Source organism: Apteryx mantelli, chromosome 12 (genome assembly GCF_036417845.1).
Source record: "Apteryx mantelli isolate bAptMan1 chromosome 12, bAptMan1.hap1, whole genome shotgun sequence".
NCBI classification, from domain to species: domain Eukaryota; kingdom Metazoa; phylum Chordata; class Aves; order Apterygiformes; family Apterygidae; genus Apteryx; species Apteryx mantelli.
In genome coordinates, this window is record NC_089989.1 from 16,544,840 (window position 1) to 16,565,689 (window position 20,850).

The 20,850-nt window shown below is 42.2% G+C and overlaps 1 protein-coding gene across 1 annotated transcript in view; it reads left to right on the plus strand.

The window, feature by feature from the left end:
* Positions 1-20,850, plus strand: part of SLC6A6 (solute carrier family 6 member 6) — a 236,526-nt gene that overhangs the window by 83,249 nt on the left and 132,427 nt on the right. The window lies entirely within an intron of this gene.

A 20,850-nucleotide genomic window follows, 5' to 3' on the forward strand; every position in this document is an offset into this window, starting at 1 on the left:
CTGTCATTTAGGAAGTGGTTTTTGCTTCTCTAAAGAAAGTAAGAGCTGATTTCATAACTTCTGTGTCCTCCGCTGTTCGGCTTGTTGGGCACACGAAAAGGTAGTTGGAAAACACTAAGGCTGCTGTGGGAAATATGGCAAGGCAATGCTGTTGCCAAAACCAGTGACTGAAACTTAGGAGTGTTTTCCTTATTTCCCCTTCTCCCCCCAAAAGGCTGAAAATAATAAACATTTCCATGGAAAAAAAAAGAAAAGCTTTAAAATGAGCACTATTTAATTGACTGTATTATTCAGATGAAAAATTTGAACTATGTACTGTAGAGTACTTGATGAGAAAAGAATGGCACTTAGAACTGGAAATGTTCAGTAAATAGACTTCTTTAGTCTTACAGAAACCTATAGCATTAGAAAAATTGGTTTCTAATCAGAATAGGGAGCCAAAGTTGAAATCTTGAGGCATATAATAGAACAAAATATTCTGAAGAGGTTTTCAAATCAGGAATGTCAACATGAAATATGTCAACACTGCCTATCATAATAAAGCTGCCTAATATGTCAAAGTTTTCATTTTGAATTGACCCTTTGAAATAAAAAACGCTTCATTTTGAGATGTTGGCTTTACTCCAAAGTTCTCCCAATTGGAAAATTTAATAAAAAATGGTATTTTCCTTTTGAAAAAATTTGACTTCAGCCTAACTCAATTTCTCTGAGGGAACTTCTTTTTTTAATGAAAACTTCAACTAATATTTGGTAGGCTATAGCAAACCACCTTTTCAGCTTGCTTTGGTGTCTATGTAAACTTTTTTGTCTTTCTATAAATTTTGGGTTGCTTTAGCATTTGGAAATAATTTTGTCTCCAGGAGTTATCACAGCCTGTTACAGAGGAGTTGCATTCTGTGCGCACCCATGAAACTTTTCTTCTTATTCCTTCATTTTTCATAAACCCAGTCGAACCTTATTATAAGCTAAATGTCTGGGCTTTGCTGCTCTTCAAGTGAGCTGTTTTAAAGGTTTTAAAAAGGAAAAAGGGAACAGAATCTCCAGATGATAAATACAAGTAGAGTCTAGTGGAAAAAGTCAAGGGGGGAGAGAGAGGAAATAGCTGTGAAAACACTTTTTGAACAAATAGCTGTGCTTTAACTTTGTATTGCAAGGTTGCCTAGATACACTGGAAGAACAGGGATCCTTCTATATATATTAGCTAGTTTAGTGTTTACTGTTGGAAGCCGGAATGTAACTCTAGGCACTATTTACAAATGTTTGGGATGAAGCAGTTCCAGAAAACCAAACAAAGAGGGGAGGGAGGGAAATCATCCCCAAACTCTTTGTTTCTATTTTCCCAATCATGTTGCTATGTATAATCTAAAATAGTAGGTAGGTAGCAGCTTATATAAACTGAGGTGGAAGAAGGGGAAATTTATAGCAACTAATGTAAATTCAGAAGAGATGTGCACAGAAAAGTTCGCAGAAGAGGAACCTGCATGTGAAGTGAAGATGGACAAATACAGCAAAAGCTGAAGTAATGCAGACAAGGATTTGTAAAGGAAGGTGCCCAAGCTGGATTTGTGATGGGTTGGTGGAAGTGTGTAATGCCCGGGACTGGGAGTTGGGAGACTTCCTACCTGACCCTGTTCGGCTGTCCCCTTTGCCTTAAGCACCAGTGTACTCCTGCGTGATGGGACATGAGGAATGGCTGTCATGTGTCCCCTGTCCTCACTTTGCCCTCCTTGCAGGGACGCCTTGTCTGTGCTGTGATGTGTTCCCCTATGGCAAGGATTTATAGGTGCGTGCATGTGGTCTATAATGCTTTGTGCTTATGGCTGTGAAAGCTGCTGGAAAAAGTATGATTTATGATTTCCAAGCAGAGGGGAAGTTTGTGACAGTCCTTAGTTTCTGGGAGGTTTATTTCAGTTTCTGGTTCCAGAGAGCGAGTGCTCTGCGTCTTAGAAAAAGGATCTCCCAATCGATCAGGAATGCAGATTATGAAATGCTCTGAAGGAAGGAGGGAATAGTCCTTTCCCAAATTAGATCAGGGAGGTGCTGTTCTCTTTTGACAGATACCATGAATCTTTTCAGTTATGTTCTGCTTTATGTGATTGTATCTAATTGTGGATGGGGAGGGAAGTATTTCTAAGATGTGAGATACTCTTTTTGATCTTGGCATCCTTTTTCCTGGGCTTGGAACAGTTCTGCATAATGTTCCATTTAATCTGATTTTGTTCACTGATCTTCCTTGGTCTGGAAAGGAACATATTCTTCCATCTAGCTCTTAAATTCACACTTTGAATGGAGGGGGGTTGTTCCCCCCCCCTTTTTTTTTTCTTTTTTCCAGCTTTTGATATAAGGATTTCAGGGTCATGTGGGAATTTCACAATTGGTTCTGTGCTATTTATCATAGCTATGTGTCGTTTCACAGCAGACAGAACCAGGCGGCAAACGAATTCCTCATGCTCCGAAGCTGCAGATGCCTGCCACCTTAGCCAGTGTGAAGCACCATTAGCTTTTTTCCTGTAGTGGTCTCTGACGTGCAGTGAAAAGATTCATATGGTGCAATGATGCATGTTCACCAACTACTTGATTACTGTCTTATAAATCTCTGGGATATGCTAGTTCAGAAGCCCTCAGACAGCCAGGCTTTTAAAGTTTCTTTGCAAAACTGAAACTGAGTCAAAACATTTGACAATCATATTTTACTTTTGACAATCATTTCTCCCGTGCTGGGGCATATCTCATGCCTGTGTGCCTTGAAGAATTTGCAAATGGTGTCAAACACATTCTGTGTAGAGAGACGGAGCCCACTTTACCCATCACCTCCAGTCCATGCTATGCGTTTAGGTCTGAACATTATTCTCATACCGAGGCCTGCCTGTTGCCAGGAGAAATTCAGAGTGGATTTGTGCATAGGGCACAAATTTCTAGAGTCAGAGCTCAGTCCTCTTGCAGTCGCTGAAGAGGAGTTTGCTGTTTGTTTGGTGATGAGGACTGCTTGTGGAGCAAGCAATTTCTCACTGCCAGCCTGTTGGAATCGAACCCTTTAAAGATTCGTCAGGGCCTTGCACATTGATTCCTGGAGCACGAAGCCTGCGTTGCTGCCTCCTGTTCTCTGCTCTGTGTGCAGAGTGAAAGACTTCATTTTTCAGCCTGTCCAAAAATGTTTTTCATCAGTTCTTAGGCTAGAAAAATTGGTAGCTGGTGAAGAGCCAAGTATCTGTGATACTTGCCTCTGACAGGGAAATGCATGCTGTAAAAGATGAATCCTATCAATGCTGTGGTAACAGCCAAAGCAGAACGGTGCCCTCAGTTCTTGTAGGGAAGTTTCACCTCTGTTCCTTTAGCAGAGGCATCTGCCTACGCTGCAGACCGCAGCCTAGCACAGAGATGCTCAGGATGTCTAGTTACAGTGGCACAAAGTTCCCTGTGACCTTGGTTACCCTGCGTAGCCTCCTGCAGTATAGCTGCAGCCAAGGATCCCGGAGGGCTGTAATAGCTTACTTGTTCAGGCTGACTCTTGGACTTGTGCTGGCGTGCTCCATCGGGCAGAGGTGTAAGGTGGTTATGGCCCTGGTGGGCAAAGTTCTGCTGGCAGACACCTACAGGGCAGGTGAAATTACCCTGACAATCGTATTTTCAGTGGTAGACCTTGTAATGCCGCAGGGCATGGAAATGAAGATAGAGGACAGGATAGTTTTAAGAAATCGATACAAAGTGTTGCTTTAGTATTAACCACATGCCTGCTAGCAGCACACATTTTACATCTGGTGTCTTGACTGATATTACAGTGGTGATAGTGTTTCTTTTTATCTTCATTCCTATGCAGATATTTGTGCCATGCAGTGTCCCAGCACTAGAAAAGATGTTCAAATGAAAAAAAATACATCATAGAAAGCAATACAGTGTGTTTATTCTTGGGGACTTTGGAACGTTACAGTTGGTTTTCATTCCACTGCATTTCAGGCTGATTGGACAAAGGTAATTTGGGCACATGCGACATGCTCAAAAGCTGCTGCAGGTTAGGGAAATAATCAAGAAGAAAAGGTGAGCTGGTGGGAGACAGATCAAATAAAGACTCCTGTTGAATGCTTTAGGAATTCAAGTCAAATTCTGCTTTTGTCTGCTTTTTCTTCTGCTTTGATCTGAACAGATATTTGCACTTTACTGTATCATCTGAAATGTTTGCTTCCCTCAAAGTTCATATCACCTTGCAAGCAAATTCACCTGAAGAAAACTTCAGCTTTAGCCAAGGCAGAAGGAGAGAAAAAAGAGGGGAAAGAAATAAAGATAGAGAATATAAAAGGAATGTGTTTGGGGGAGCTCAGGAAAGAGTGTTCTGTGTGTTTGCCAGTGAATCTTAAACAATATTAACTTCTTAGCAACAATGATTCTGTTTTGTTTAACTAACAAAGGATATTGTAAGCAGATATATGCATCTGGGGCAGATAAGGTTTGCATTGGACAGTTCTTTTATTGGCCTGGCATTTGACAATTAAGTTGAATTTAGCTATGGGATAAGAATTATGCATATTTGCTTCTAGCTGAGGCGGAGGTTAGACGTAAGGGTCCCAGTAATTTTCCAGTTCCTTGCTAAATTTAAATCTTAATAGAATGGGGCCCAGCCTGTCATCTTTATGTTTTCATGCCAATCCCAATGGAGTGGGGAACCAAAGGGTAGAATTTAACCTGTCTCTTCCTCTCAATAGAAGTGTAACACTTTTGTACTTGCATCTCTTTTCTATCCAAGATCTCAAAGCACGTGAGAAGGAAGCTTGAATATTCTCTTTTTGTCAGTGGAAAACCAAGGCATGCAGCAATTCAGTCACTATTCAGCCTATGATGTCAAAGCAACAAACTGGTTCGTTGTACCCCACATAATGAATTGTAAAAACGCATCCTCTGTGAAGTCCTGCATTTAAATGTTATAACGCTCTGTAAAAAAGAATAAACTGAGGCACAAAGATGTGGAACGACTGCTAGCCTACAGTTATGCAGAAAGGCGGTGGCAAGGCAGGGAGCAGAACCCAGGAATCCTGGATCCTGTCCCCATGTCTAATTGCTAGTTGTGCCTCCCTGCTCTGAGCAATCATTTCCCTTGGTGAGGTAATTTCTTTTAAACTATTTGAACTCTGATTTTAGGAAACAGCTACAAGTCAAATACAGATAAATTGGCAGTTCTGCTTATATCTCAGCTGGCTGAGGGCTTCCTTAGTTCTGCTGGCACTGGACAGTCCCCACTGTCACAGCTTCGCCACTTCACCCTTAGCCACAGGAGATCAGATTTCATAGGCCAGGAGGCTAAACTTCTCTTTTGCCACTTCACCTCTATGTCATAGCTCGGACAGGAAAATGGGACAAATCTGGCCAGGTTCCTTCTGCCAATGAAAGTCTTTTCTTTCAGAAAGGAAGAAAAAAAACATTTCTCTGTGCTCATCAGCTTGAATAAGGAGTGGAATTCATTCCTTAGTAATCAGGGAGATTAAATAAAGCTGAGGAGACAGAACATAAGAGTCTAAATTTAGTTATTAGGAAAAAAAGTCCTGTATTAAATTCCTGGATTAGGTGTACAAGGACATGCCTTTCATGGGAAAATGCCTTTTAGCCTATCAGTCATGGCAGTAAGCATTGCCCAAAAGGAGAATTTTTTCAGTGTCTGTGTGAATGTGAACACCACACATACACGCACCTAGATTTTATTGAGTCACACACTTGGACCAACCCTAGAATTTCCAAAACTGTGCTGAAATGGCCAGCCTTTTCTTAGCTTCTCATCCCAATCCTGTAAAACTGCGCTCCTCCCATAATCCCAGCACAGATTTCCATGAAATTCTAGGTCCCAGCTTGTCTGACAGGGTTGGGCTATGTCTGAACCTTCAGCATGATATTGGTCATGTTTCTACTGACCCTGGAGCAAGATGGACTGGAAAGCTTTAGAAGACATATTTGACTGAACTGCTTCAGTTCCTGAATCGTTAACAAAACTTGCAGGCAGGCTCTGGACACTCGGTGTTTGCTTGCATGTATATGAATGGTGTACATTAACCTATCTCACAGGGATTTTGTGAGGATTAGTTAATATTTGCAAGTCTTTCATGGACATTGGAGCATATTAAGTATTGTGAGCCAGTTCCTTCCTACTTAACTTGCATGACCTGATAAAGGATTCTGTTTTTCCTCTCTAATCTACATATCATAATACAGCAACCTTCTCCTGTTTGCCTTCCCATATCTTCAGCTGTTGGACAGGAACGGCAAAGCCTGAACTCTACTCTTCATGATGATTTGCCTTTTTTTAAGAAGGGGGAGGGGAAGCCTGTCCAGAAGAAAGTGTGAGATGCTGCTTAGGGCTTGAAACAGGCAGACAGATGCCATACAAAGGAGAATGAATGCAGGCCTTTCAAAAGGTGTATTTCTGAGCATTAGACGTAAACTCAGAACAACTTTCCTAGCCCCTACTTTGTGCTAAAGTAGCTGCTTCTGCTTCAGCACTGAATAAGGGCTTGTGTGACTGAAAACTTGCTTGTTTTTCCAGTTGTATCAATTGATCTGTCACTATCCCCTCCCATAACTCTGGATTTCTAGTGTCTTGTGAAATACCTATTTTGATAATCTGTCTTTGAACTTGGACGATTGAAGAGACCTGCCAGGGAAAATGGTTCTCAGTAAGCCTTTTGTTTCCTCATACATTATATGATGCTGTGTCAAAGGGTGAATTTGCTCCCTGGTTTCAACAACGAGCTTGTGCTCTGACATATAAAGACTTATACCAATCCTTGCAATTCTTTGCATATAAAGATAAATGCTTCTCCTAGTTAAAGCTCTGTTACCTTTCATGAGCTAGGGATCTGATTTTCCTTCTCCAGGATGGAGAGAACGCCCTTTTCCCAAGACAGCTGCGGTGATCTTCTGTCTTCATTGAAGATAAGCATACTTGCCTGGCCAGTCTCATAAGGCTTCTGACTCCCACCAACATGAAAATAATTTATAATGTTCAAATAGTTCTGTAACTCTCTCCCTGCACTGGTGCTTTTCAGAGCTTCCCCAAATCATTAACTCTGTGGAAAACCTATTGGGGATGAACTGGGACAAGTAAATTAGATGTAGGCCTGGCACTGCTGAATATGCAGAGGGTGATTTTTCTGTCCTGGCAAAAGGTCATTCATCTTGCCTTCCAAAATGACCTGGGAGGAGTGTAGTGGGGAAGGACAGCTCTCTGATGGTATGAATCTCAGATAGGGGAGGGATTTCTGGTGTAGAGGAGCAATGGCAAAGGCATTCAAGTCATACATCTGCAGCAAAATTGTTGCCAGTGGCAGAAATGAAGCTGACTTCAGCTGGATCAGGATTTCAGTCTGGTACCTCCACCCAGCCAGTGCTGGTGGTTTGCTGAATAAAGTAAAGGCACTGCTGTCATGACCAGTCCTGGCAGCCATGGTCATTCTGGGGCTTTGAGTATTACGATGTATGAATGTTGTGGTATTTTAGTTCAAAGCATCACCTATGGAAATGATAATGAAGAAGCTCTACAGTTATATCTTTAGTTCTCTAGCAAAATTGGAAGCAAGATGAATTTATCAGTTGTAATTGGAGGAGGAAGAGTTCTCTTTGACTACTGTTTTTGCCAGTACTACTCTATCCTCAACAGCACATCCTCCACAGCTCTCAAAAGGATCTTTGATTAGTACTTTCTAATGGAATTGCTGGGTCAAGAACACTGTCTTCCATGAGTGTTTATATAAAACCTGTTTTTTAAATAAACAACGTAAAAACCTGTCAGCTGAGAAGGGGATGTTATTGATTGCTAAATGCCAGGAGGACCCCATTAGCTCAGGGAAGAGGGAGTTAAAACTGGGCTTAGTCATTTTAGGCTGAAAGTTAGGAGGTTTCCAGCCCTCTGACATGAGGTACACAGGAGTCTCTTTGTCAAAGAGCAATGGGAGCAAACCCCCCAAGTCATTTTACAGTGAAGTCTGCTGAATTTGTCAGCCGGCGTGAGTATTGGTCACTGTAACAGCAAAAGACAGGCTCAGACTGTCCGGGAGGTCCTTCCAGCCCTGAATTCCTAAAACGCATATTGAGTAACAAATATAAAGGGCAAGGGAACTCGCTGGGTGAAGGCAGGGTAAATTACAGTTCATAACTCGGAGCCCAAGAGTAACGATAGGCATGCCAGACTTCGGCTGCTGTAAACTGGCACAGGCTTTGGTGGAGCTACACTGATCTAGTGCAGCTGAGGAGCTGGCCCCTTGATCATTAAAAAGTTAGCAATTCTATGTGCTAAAAATACAATAATGTTTTTCATTGCCTTTTAGCCCATTCCTGACCCATATCAGTCGTCAGCATTACTTGCCTGGGGAATGTATTTCAGACCAACAGATTTCTATACTACACCACTTTATGGACAGTAATCCTACACTACTTTTTTTTTTTCTTCTTCAAAGCTTGACTTCATTTTTCCCAGTTGGACCCCTCCAGGCTTCAACTAATTCCCCTCTTCCACGGTAGTTTTGCTTAGCAAGCCTTTGCCAGCCTTTCTACTCCTCCCCCCCATCCATCTGGCTGTGCCACTCACATTCAGTCCTTTGTATCTTTCCTTATAAATCCATCTCATTTTTGGCTTTCTTTTTGCCCTTTGGGGTTTTTGGCTATATTTCTGGCCCACAGCATCCTGGGAATAAACTGAACATAGAGATGTGTCCTGCCTCTGACCAACAAAACTTCCAGTTTCTTTAGCTATGTGGGTTTTTTTTTTTCTTCTTCACTAATACCATATTCTAATCCAAGCTTTGATCCAATTTACTTTCTGCTGTCCATTTAGTATTAATGCTTTACAGTGATTCTTCTATTAAAATATCTTTTATGTTATTCCCCCTTTCCCAGAAACTTCTGTCTCCATTCTCCCAGGTTCATGGGAGGTTCATTTACTCCCTAGGTTTATGAACTTCTGAACTGTTCTCCCTCTCTTCCCTTCTCTCTACCTACTTCCCCAGCAACTCCTGATTAGGAATCATCATCTCTGAATTTAATTAGTGTGCTTTCCCAGTCTAATCATTAAATCAGTCCACCAGTGAAAGGATGAGCCTAGAGCAATGTACACCTTTGATCAGACAAATGAATGGCAATAAGCATTAACAGAGAAATTGTTGATATCAATACACTACTATCCTGGGGGGAGTGTTGATGGGATCTAAAGCCAGGCAAAATGAGACATGAATGTTTAGTCTCAGGTGACATCTTTTGGAGATAAATTTGGATTAAGCTGCAATAAATTTATAGCCCTGCCTGTTAAAGCTGTCAGCAAAGAGTGTGAGGAGTCCAGCCAAGATGTAACACAAGAAAGGATTAGCATCTCACAATCTCCCTGGGATAACACAAACTATAATCTAGCTGCATTCCTGGGATAGAAGTAGGACATCTGAATGACAGAATGCAGTTTGTCATCAAAGCATAATCCTGGATTAAAGATAACTCAGAGGTTCTGCACCAACATAAATGGATGCACTGAAAACCCTCTGAATGAGAATGAAAGAAGAGATGGAGCCTGAAAGATTCTTGGTTTGGATTTGCTGTATATTTTGGTCTTGAGCACTGGCCAGATTACTGTCAGTACTAAGAGATCAGTGTTTTGCTCCATTTCCATGACAATCAATAGATTGCTAGGGCAGATTTTACATGTTCAGCAAAGCAGCAGATGCCATTTGAGATGGATTATTCTATGCCTCCTATCCACGTGTGCCTGGTGGATGTTCCATTATTTATGTTCTCCCCGATGGATCAATAGATCTATCGATCTACTGAACAGGCTAATTTTTTCTCCCCCATCATAATTATCAGAGAACTGACTGACTGTACTATTTTGTTTTGCTGTGCTATGCTTTTAACTTCTGCAATTTCACCCAGGAGTCAAAACAGTAGCTAATCCAGGCTCATCTGTATTTTATCTGGAAGTTTTAGGCCAATATTTTGCGAATGAAGACACATACCCTAAGAGATAACATTTCCTCTTGTCATCAGAAGCCATGTAAGGTTATCTCGCAAGTGCAGCATGAACATTCAGATGTCAGTAGAATATAAGAATCTAGAGCACAGGGAAATAATAATAGTTTGGACGTTGTGGCCTCATCCTTTTGATATAGCCGAGAGCAGTGAGCGAGAGGACATAAGGTCATGTAGAAAAATCCTAGTGCCCTAGTTCTGGCAGCTACCAGGTTCCTGCACAGCAGTATCCCCTATACCAAAGTTGCTGGTGCTTTGGGAACTCCTGCTTTTGTTTCCACCTGCTTTGGCTGCGAGCAGATGGTGAGGGAGCAATCCCATTTTCCTGGGGTAGCAAAGGGGGAAGAAGGGCTTGCTTTTTTGCCACTCGCTGTCAACAGATTTTATGGATAAGAGGAATGCTTCAGGTCCACTGAGACCCTAGGGGCTTGTTGAGGAGGCAAGTTAAAGAGGCGTAATTCAAGGCATTATTAGAGACCTAAAGTGCTGATTCAAGAAAAAAACATTAAATCAGGCAGTTTTGTATGGTTGTCCAGTGGGAATGACTGAGGACTGCTTTCCGTGCTTCTTCGTAGAAGGCTGTAGTTAAGAAAGCCACTGTGGCTTGTTGGAGGTTCAAGTGAGGGAAGCAAGGGATTTTTTATTCTGCGGTTGTGTCCAGGGAAGGATTTGGCAGCAGACAAGCACTTGCTAGAAAATTGCAGTGTGATGGAGACAAAACCATATTGGCAGCATGGGGTGAGCTGAAGGAAACTTTACGTTAGGCTCATACTGAAAAAATGGAAAGCAAGTTTGACAGTTGTGTCCCTACTTGGTTTTTTTGGTTTTGTTTTTTTCCCTCTAAAATGGATTGCTTTTCTATTCAGAGATTCTGCAGCAGATTTAGGCATAAGTAGCAGACATTTCAATTACAAATTTAGAGGGCAAGTTCTCTACTTTATGGTTTTTATTCCAGAATCAGCACTACAAAGTACCCATTTGCTTGGATTACAGTTAGATTACAAGGTTTCAGCACATCTTGTTTCCTAACTCCAAGAATCATTGGAAGAAACTTCCCAGGCTGGGAATTCAGTTTGCAGCACAACTGAGGAGTAGACTAAGAGCTGAGGGGGAAAGTATGATGTATGTAGACAAGATCAAACAAGTCTGAGGCTCTCCATGTGCCTGTTGTTAACTTGCATACTTGAGCAAAACCCAACCACTACCAACATCTAGAGACTTGTATCCTCCAATACTTCTTTTTGTCTTCCCTCGATTTTGGAGAGGCTACACCTGACCTTTGTATGCACTGGCTCTAGATTTGCCAAGCAAGCGGTTCGGCAACAAGCTAAGTGGAAATAATTATTTTAATTAGTGTAATTGGATTACACCAAAGTATTTCTGGGGACTGCTGTTCTGCTTCAGATAAATTGTTCAAGCTGTTGTGGCTACATGTCGCTCCTAAATCAATATATTCTAGAGGGATTTAGGTAGGGAAAGGAGATTGGTCACAAAAGTGCTTGATTTACCTTACACTACAGATTTGATATTTAATAACACAACAAACATAGTATGGAATGCAATAGCTTTTTGCTAGTACAGCAGATAGTTTTGCTAAGTTGTCGTCATGTGCACCTTGCTTTCTCAGAGAGTCATAAGGTTATAAATATTTTCTTAACCTTTGTTTCTTGCTTGTCATCAACAGCTGAAATCCAATCACCATCAACTGGACAGATAGAGCAAAGGTCCCCTTTATATGAGACTTGCCCTTTCAACAGGTACAGGTCATTGATCAGCTATCAGAAGTGCTGAAGCCCTCATTCAGCATAAATTATAGGGATAAATAGTGGAGATCAGGTTGAGACAAGGCTGAATATTTGAGTATCTAGTGAAATAGTTGCATCTCAGAAGGTATTTGACCGCAACTATTTTCTGCTTTCAATTAGCAGGGGAAAAAACTAGCAAATCATCAGTGTTATTTCCCTCCACAGCAGTTTTTTGAGGCAACCTTCCATAACCTTATGTACTTGACAGCATATTTTAGCACTAACACTTGGTATGGCTATGTTTCTTCTCCTGAGAGGAACTGTGGTTCTCACTAAGGAAACCCACTGAATACAATTAATTCATTTACTGTAGCACAATCCATTATGCTTCAACAGGTCAACATTTGCTACTCATCTTCAGTGGCTGAGATCAATCAGCATCAACTGTAAGCAAACCCAACTAGAATTTCAGCATTGGTTTCATTCCTTGGCTTCCTTCTGTGTGTTGTTCAAGTTGAGATCGACTTTGACTTTCATGTGCACAGTCTTTTCGTTCCTGTAGATCTTCTAAATGAGATTATAATGAATGACATTGCTAATACCTCCTACTCTCAGTGATATCATAACAGGTTACCCAAACACTACCTGGAAGTTAGATTGTGATGGCTAGAGTAAATGTTTGGTGAAGATAAGTAACTGGATGATAAAACTAATGCCTATTGGTTGTCCAAGGAAACACAACAGGGAAAATGGGCTGGAAGAAATGGTAAGAATGGTTTATTCACATGGAGATATGGCACTATATTAAACATGCTGAGTTTGGGGCACCTTTGAAGCCCCTTTTTTTATTACATCCTTAACGTGCAAGTGAACATGGTTAGAAGAGAGTGGAATGTTTTAAGCAAACCTTGTTGACCTAGATTTTCAAAATGGGTGAGCTTGAGGACACGGATGTCATCATCTTATGCCTCATTAACTTAGCCTGTTCTTCACAGTTTCTATGGAAACTACTTCTTTGGTGACAGATAAAAACTTTTGATGGTTCAAGTAAGAAGAAAGTGGCAGGAAACACTAGGGCAGAGAATGTGTTACAGAGCCCTAATGCAAGATGGTAATGAATAAATTTTGAACATAAACAAAATAGTGATAGTAGAAGACCAAAAATGTCAGTGCATTGATAGCTAAGATGATATTAAGGGATGTAAAAGTACAAACTGAACAGAGTCCAACCTTTGTTCTTGTAGTTAATGAAGTTAGGCTGGGTTCACAATGAAATAAGAGATCAGAGTCTTTCTCATTGGGGATGAATAATCAAGGCTCCAACCCCAAATTTCAAATTTGATGGTGATGAGGGAGTATTCAAAGAGCACCAGGCTTGATCCAGCTCTGTGCATAAGGCATCTGTGGTAAAAATGCACTTCTGTCTTCTGGGCATGTTGCACCCAGTGCGTGCCTAGGCTATTGCATATACTGTGCTATCCCTGTTAATCTGGGATTAATGGTGTCAATTTATCATTAATTAATATAGCTACAGGATTGTATCAAGATTTAACTATTCCTCCTGGCTGGCATTTTAAATTAATTCATGCTGTAGGCTGGAATTTTCTAAGGACTTAAGGGAATGCAGTCAGCAGCCATTGTGCATGAATGGTCACTGAGCATTCAGCTCCTAACCCCATTTTTAAAATCACAGTCATGAAACATGGTAGAAGCCAAACTTCCCAGCAGTGCTTCCAAGCAGGTGCACATGATTTTTTGTAGGCTTGGCCACTTGACTTGCCTGTACAAGCAAGTGGTTTTGTCACTGGATTTGGGCTATCTCTAGAGCCTTTTAAGGAAGAGGTGCAACACAAAATACTTAATCTGGTTCATCATGGATGTGGGGGGAAGAGCAAAAGCTAGACTTGACAGATCCATTGTCAAACTGAATGCACACTTATGTTAAATACAGAATGCTTTTTGTCTTTTTTTTTCTGACCATGTAAGCACAACCCATCTTCACAATTTCAAACGAAAACATTTCCATTTTGCTTTGACTTAACTTTAATTTTGGTTGCCTTGCTTATAATTTAACAGCTTACCAATGTCATGTCATAGTGTACAAGTTGAAAGTGATATAAAACATTTAGATTTTTGTCACAACAGAAGATTTCAGCAGAGCCATACTGCAAATTACTGAGACAGTTGGGCGTTAGCTAGAGAACGGAGAGATCTAGATATAATTCTGGGCTCTACTAACATGGGATTCTGGACAAGGTATTTGATATTCTTCTCAAGCCTGTATTTTCCAACCTGTAAAGCAATATGATGATATCTGTCCTTTATAAGTAATTGTTGTAAAGTCTAAGGGTGAAAGGTTTGTATATGTAACTGGGCTTTATCTATAACTATTTATTATTGGCCAAATGGTAGGGCTAACTGCAAGTCAGAGGCCCTTGAGTGATACTGTGGTGTAGAAGTAAATTAGCCCTGCTCTGGTACCTTTTATAGCGTAAATGTGGAATTCATTCTATATAGAGCTGAATCAAGCTGCTGAGAAGAGGGCAGGTGTCAGAACTTGCTTCTCTCTGCCTTTTTGCTTGCACATCTAAGTGGTGGTTGTGTAGGCAGTACACGAGAGGTACAGGACAGAGGTGAATCTGGCACAGCAGCCTGTGGAATACAAGCATCTATTCAAAGAGGCATAGTTGGCATAAAGACTGGATATACATCAAGTTGAATTAAAAAGCTGGAGTATAAATCTGGCAAGCTTCAGATCAGTGTCCTAGAGTTTAAAAATTAGTGCCAGCCCACTGCCCCTTTATTGCACTCTGTTGGGAGCCAGCAAAACATGAGATAAGTTGTAGAGGCCTTTAATGTGATTCTGGTGAGACTTTACATTTGGAGCTGTTGACTAGCATTATTTAGTGGATCAGTCTGAGGTCATCTCCATTTCTGAGGAGCCCCATAACCCACCAAAACCAAGACCATAGACCTGGAGACTAGTGCGCAGAGAGTCAGCTTTGCTCCCTGAGCATTTGCTTGTGAGATGCTGTTCGTTACAAGGATCATGCTAGTGAACTCAGCACCCACCTTTCTGCAGAACTCATAGTCATGGGTGACAAGATAATCTGGGCTGGAGCTGAGGAACGCAGGCTGGCTTGTATAAAAAAGAATGAACAAGCATCACTGTGCTCTCTGCTTTGTACACGATAGCCTTACTGTTGTATCTAGAGCAGCATTCAGCTTATCCTGCGTCTTGGCTCGCTCTGCCTGTGCCCGCCCTAGTCCCTGTGTATCGCTAATTCTGACTCTGCTAGAGGCCTAAACCTGAGATCCAGACTCCTTCCCACCTCCCTTCCCCCAGATTAAGAGCAGTTTGGAGCTGGATGCCATTTCTGCCCTACATTATGTCTGTCTGTACTAGACTGTAAGTTCATTGGGGAACATAGCAGATGCCAGGTCGGATCAGGCCAATAGCCCATTTAGTCTGTTAACCTGACAGCGGCCAGACCCTAGTGCTTTTATTGGTATGTTCATTTATAAAATTGGGGTTTAAAGAAAGCATAAAAAAATAGGACTAGGGCCAATCTGTTGGAGCTAAAATGTTCCACAGAGTGAATAAGTGGGGGCTAGCCTGCTTTAGGGAGAAGTTTCTTTCTAGCCTTGGACAGTTTGCCTAAAACTGCAAGGACTTTTCCCTTACCTGTTCTTTGATCCAGTATAGAGAGGTCATTTGAGGGGACTCTTGTTTATCTTTGAGCTTTCAAAGAATCGTGAAAGCAGAGCAGCACAGAAATAAAATAACCTGTATTTGTTTAACATTATGGAGTATGTGGAATTGTGGAGTTACCTGGATTGCATGGAAAGGCCTCTCTCACTCGGTTCCTATTTTCATAATTGTGTGTGCATGGTTATTTGTAAAGCTGCACTGCTGCGTGCAGCCTTGAGCATCAAATGCTGGATCCCAATCCCTTGAGCTGTAATTAAAATATAGGCAGGACGATATGTTAAGAATGTTGCTAAAGCTGCTCTGGTACTGCAGCAGCGTGCCTAGATGGCAAAAGGGAGATAGAGACATGAAGGCATGACAGAGGGGAGCGCTGGTCCACAAGCGTACTGCAAATGGCTTGACTGTTCTTGTGCGCTCTCAGTGGATGTTAAATGTGTTGCGGTGTATCTTTTTCGTATGTTCTGACATCAGCCTTTCCGTAAAAACCACTGAACTAGCCTCTTGCTTTTGACCCTGAGTACAGTCATGGCTTGACCGCAGGCCAGCCAGCCTCCTAAGGCTGCTGGTCCTTCATCTTCAGCATCTGGCCTCCACCTGTGCAAGGTGGGTGTTCCCATGGAAGAGCAGGTGCTCACCGCTGCTACTCCTCCAGAGCCAGCTGTTAGAGATGCTGTGAATTCCCACTTCTTCACAGGGACATAGTTGCTCTGATCTTTTGGAAATTGGGCTTTTAGGTGCACAAGGATAATGAAACAGAGCCTGGTGGTTTACTGAACCACCTCCAATGTCAGCCATCGCCCCCATAGACAAAAGAGGTCATGCAGCACGTGCCCTCCCAAACACCCTTGGGTGGGGAGTACTGAGATCTTTCAAGAGCAGGAATTGGTTGGTCCTAGCTTTTCCACTTTGCCAGCGACACAAATGCCTGCTACCCAAAGGCTATTTAGGAAGAAGCCTGTCATGATAATATTAAGCAAATATCAAAAACAACATCTTATGACCAAATATTATGAAATCAGCAGATCACAAGAAAAATAGCAGAAGTTGCTAGGGCAGATTCCTCCCTTGCTTTCATGTGACTGTATCTAATCTAGCCTGACCTGCCAAAATTTTTGAAAGGATGTTGCCTTAGCTGGGGAGGTAATATTATAGTACCTCTCTGTGTCTGCTAGCATGGATGCAGTAAGGAAATCATATACTAACGGGAGATTGGTGCAGGGTATATAATTCACTGTTACGTCTCTTTGAGGCAGAGTGCACAATAATGATCTTGTCTGAGTTTTTAGAAGATTAAATCTAGGGAACCTTTAGGAACTGGACAGTTCATTATTATTATTTGTTCTGAGAAACAAGTACTTGCTGTTAATGGAAGCTGCCTAACTTCATACCTGACAAGGAAAGAGAGTACCTGATCTTCTTTATAAAACACCTAAAGTGGAGATTATCCTTAATTATCCTCAGTATTTGTCCTATAAAGTGTGCTGTGGAAGTTACAAGCAAGCCCTAGGCCATGGTGATGGAGCAGGGAGTGGGGAGCAATGCCCTGGAGCCGTGCTTCCCAGGGGTAGCCCTGGGAGGCAGTGTGTGTCCGTCTCAGCATACCGCGGGGTCAGAAATACCTCTTCTGCTTTCCCTTCGTTTCCAGAGATTAGTAATCAAGTGCTGAGCTGTACCACAAATAACCTGTTAACATTATCTGATGTTTAGCTCCCGGTGCCACTGCTGCGGCCAGGAGAAGTGAAAGAGCTGAAGTCCGCCCTTCGCTCTTGCGTGCCCTGGGGGAAGAGGGCCAGTTCCTGCACCAGGGCCCAAGGTCCAAGGCGGGCGAACAGCAGGGAGAGGGAGTGCCATATTTCCTCATAATCCCTGCCTGGGTGGAGAGTCCAAGTTACAACTGAGCAATCACAGCCACCCCCAGACAACTCACTTCTTCCATGAAGCTCTCATGAAGTGTGATTAACTACATGATAAGCACAGAAAGGAGGTCAAAACTGAGCAATGGCTTTGTGCAGGGGTTAACCTTCTGTGTGTGTCCTTTGCGTGGCACAGTGGCGCTCACCCTCGCTGACTGCTACAGACGCACATCCTCTAAGATCCCCCGATATCAGAGTGAGATAGGACCTAGCTATCTCTTGAGATCTAAACTTTTGGGCTTAGTGTTGTAATTCTCTATAAGCACACTGTAACTTGCCTTTCTCTTTTAGTTTGTGGTGGTTTTGGAGTTTTCATCTGGCACCACCAAACACCCACTGGGTGCCTGAAGTGGATGGAAGGTGGGGGCAGGCGGGCAGGAGCAACTGTGTGACCCCAGCGTAATGAGTTGTAATTGTCTGTGTGACGTTGTCATATTGGTAGTTCAGGTTATGAAGCTATGCAGATTTGTTACCTTTTCCCCAGAAGATATTTCAGTCACTAAAGAGTCTGGCATGTCACATTTAAGTGCTTTGAGTCAGAGTCTCACCTGGAATTGCCCTGCCTAAACATCCGTCATCTTATATTGTCATGGGTGTTTTGGAAATGCCCTCTGCTAAGCTATCATTAAGCCATCTTCCCTTTCATGTCTGGACTTTAGTCTTGTCCTAATCAAGTAGAGAGTCCCATTCTGCAAAGCCAAGGAGGAACAGTTTTATTGTAAGTTTACGTAACTTGAAATATTAAAAGGCCCTAAAACTGGCGGTGTGGAAAACTTCAACGTTACAAACCACCCAGGCTTCAGCAGAGAGAACAATTTATCCTTGTCTTATGACTCCACAGAGCCAGCAAACAATGCACAGCTCTGTCAGCTTTTCATGATCTTTTTGGTCAACATGATGAGTTACTTAAGAAATGAAATATCCCATCATCACCCAGGAAGAGGTATTTTAGACCAGCTTTAATACATAAATTTAGTCATAGTTTATTGAATATCTTTTCAAGAGGAGTCACATGGTGGAGAAATGGTTCCCGTAAAGTGCAGTTCCACCTAAGTTTAACGAAGGTCTCTAATGTCTTAAAGTATTTATTCTAAGTTGTCCTCTTCAGGCCTAAAAATGAAAGTCCAGCTGTCAACTTGCAGTTGAAGTGTGAGCTTTCAAGGGCAGAGGGAATTTCTTGCTGTCTTCACCAAGCAATCACCATGTGCCCTGAAGTATGAAGTTTCCTTACTGGTCTACTCCATTTTTACTGAGATCCAGTAAGTAATTATATCAAAATCCACAGATTTTTTTTTTAAGAGTTTACTGAGTAATTTCACCAAAATTTGCATGTGTCTACCAAGCTTGCTGGGTAATTTTAATGGAGTCCTCTCGCTTTTACTGAGGTCTGCCAAATAATTTTACAGATTGCCTTAGCATGGCCATGGCTTTCATGACTGGGAGGAGAGTAGGAACTATAAGATCTCTTGAAGAAATGAGGAATGCACTGTCATGCTTTGAGGTGCTAGATCGGAGTCCCACCGTTTTGAGTAGCCCTGGCTTATGGCATATGTTCAATCAGTGATTTAATGCTAGTTAGAGTAAATAAATACCATCTTATAAATGTCTGAGGGAGCTGAAAGCAAAAGGCCTAGGAAAGGTAAGTTGTTCTTCTCTTAATACATTATCAGGGAAATCACAAGGGCTCCTGGGAATCTGAGATACCCTCCCAGGTCACCAGTTCAAATCCATCCTAAGACAGCACTTAGTCACCACTTCCTGCAAAATAATTCTGCCACTTACATATCACACTGCTGCACAGTGCTTGGAAACTCCCCAGTGCCCATCGCAACAGGTTTGAGAGTAAACGTCCTGCATCAGGGACCACTGCCTGCAAAAGCCCACCTCCTCAAGGGGCCCCTCGGTGAGTGCTGGGGGACAGCTTTTCCTCCTCAGGAGTGCTCATCCACTTACGGTTAATCCTTCTGCTTCAGGCTAAATTAATGCAACCGGAAACATGAGGGTCCCTACGAGGAGTTACTTGGGAACGGCGGCTGGGCCGTAAGCTCTCGTGGTCCCTTGGTCTGCGTTAGGTAACTCCTGGGACCAACCCCCAGGCGCAGTCCCTTCGCATCAGCTTGATGTGCGTGCGCTGGCAAGGCATCATGGATGCTTAGGCAACTGTTATCAGATCTCTGTTTATAAATACAAGATTCTGAATTTGGCTTCAGTGCTTAAATTCGCTAGCAGACAGGCCTTCCCCCCCCCCAAAAAAAAAACACAATAACAACTACCACGAACAATCACTGTTTCACCTCTCCCACATTAGCTATTAATAATGTTAATTTACTTCCTTTGAAAGATACCATATGTTCCCCTTCCTGATCCCTCTACAGGCATAAGAAAAAACTAAGGAAATTAGAGAGACTCCATAACACTGATGGCAACATCCAATGTCTTATCAGGCTTCCTGTTGTTGGGAGTATTGTTTTCCTTTAAAGATTAATATTTACAATGGTTACTTAGTTATCTTAGTTCATTTGGTGACCATTAAAGATTCCAGCCCTGAATGCGATGAATGAACCTCCTTTTATTTGTCCTTGATGACTTGTTTGTCTTGTGCCTCGTCTGGCTGAAAATCAAGGAAAATAATTATTGGGTTGGGCTTTTACTGCAATTTCACATGAGGGCTCAAAGTGCACACTTCTGTTTGTTTTAGAAGGGGAGCCCTTACCCGATGTTTCTGCTGATGCATGCATATTTGAGAATATACATATTATCATTAGAAACAAAGCTAAAAAAGGTATTTTCCCCTATTTTTCTTAAGCTGCGTGCCCAGTTTTAATACTTTTAGGTGGAAAATGGTGGTGTTCCACCCTGCATCCACAATCCCAGCAACAGCCAGATTGGCTCAAAGTGGACCAGAGAAAGGCACTCCATGTGTGGCTGCTATGCACACCGCAGTCCAGAATCTCTGTCTATAGTGACCCCTGTGCATCAGTTGAAGTTCAAAGGGGTTTCTCTGCAAGGAGGAAAGACATCATTTTTCTTTTGTATTTTATTAAAAGCCCAAATGCATGGAGGGAAGTGGTCATTCAGTGTGACACAGTGGTCTCCATCCAGCCGTCTGCTTCCACAACTACAGAAGCATTTGTAGGCCTTTCTCAGCATAAGGGAGCTTTGAAGTCACCTTGAGCTGTTCTCGTCCCTGCTAAAGAAGAGCACAAAAATGTCCTCGTATTCACAGGGGCATCAGAGACAGCCCTGAAGAACAAGACCAGAGACAAATATGGCCCATATTACAAATTGTTGCGTTCTAAATTTGTGCCACGTGCAGAATTACAGTACGGATGAATGCAGGTGCGTGAGCTGTTTTCAGCCATCCTTTTTTTCTCCTCAGCACAGATTAAAGATGCACCTTGCCACCCCTGGAAGTGGAAGCTACTATTAACTCATCTACAGTTTTCCTTAAAATGGATTCGCCTCCATCTGTCTGTGCGGAGCCCCCACAAGA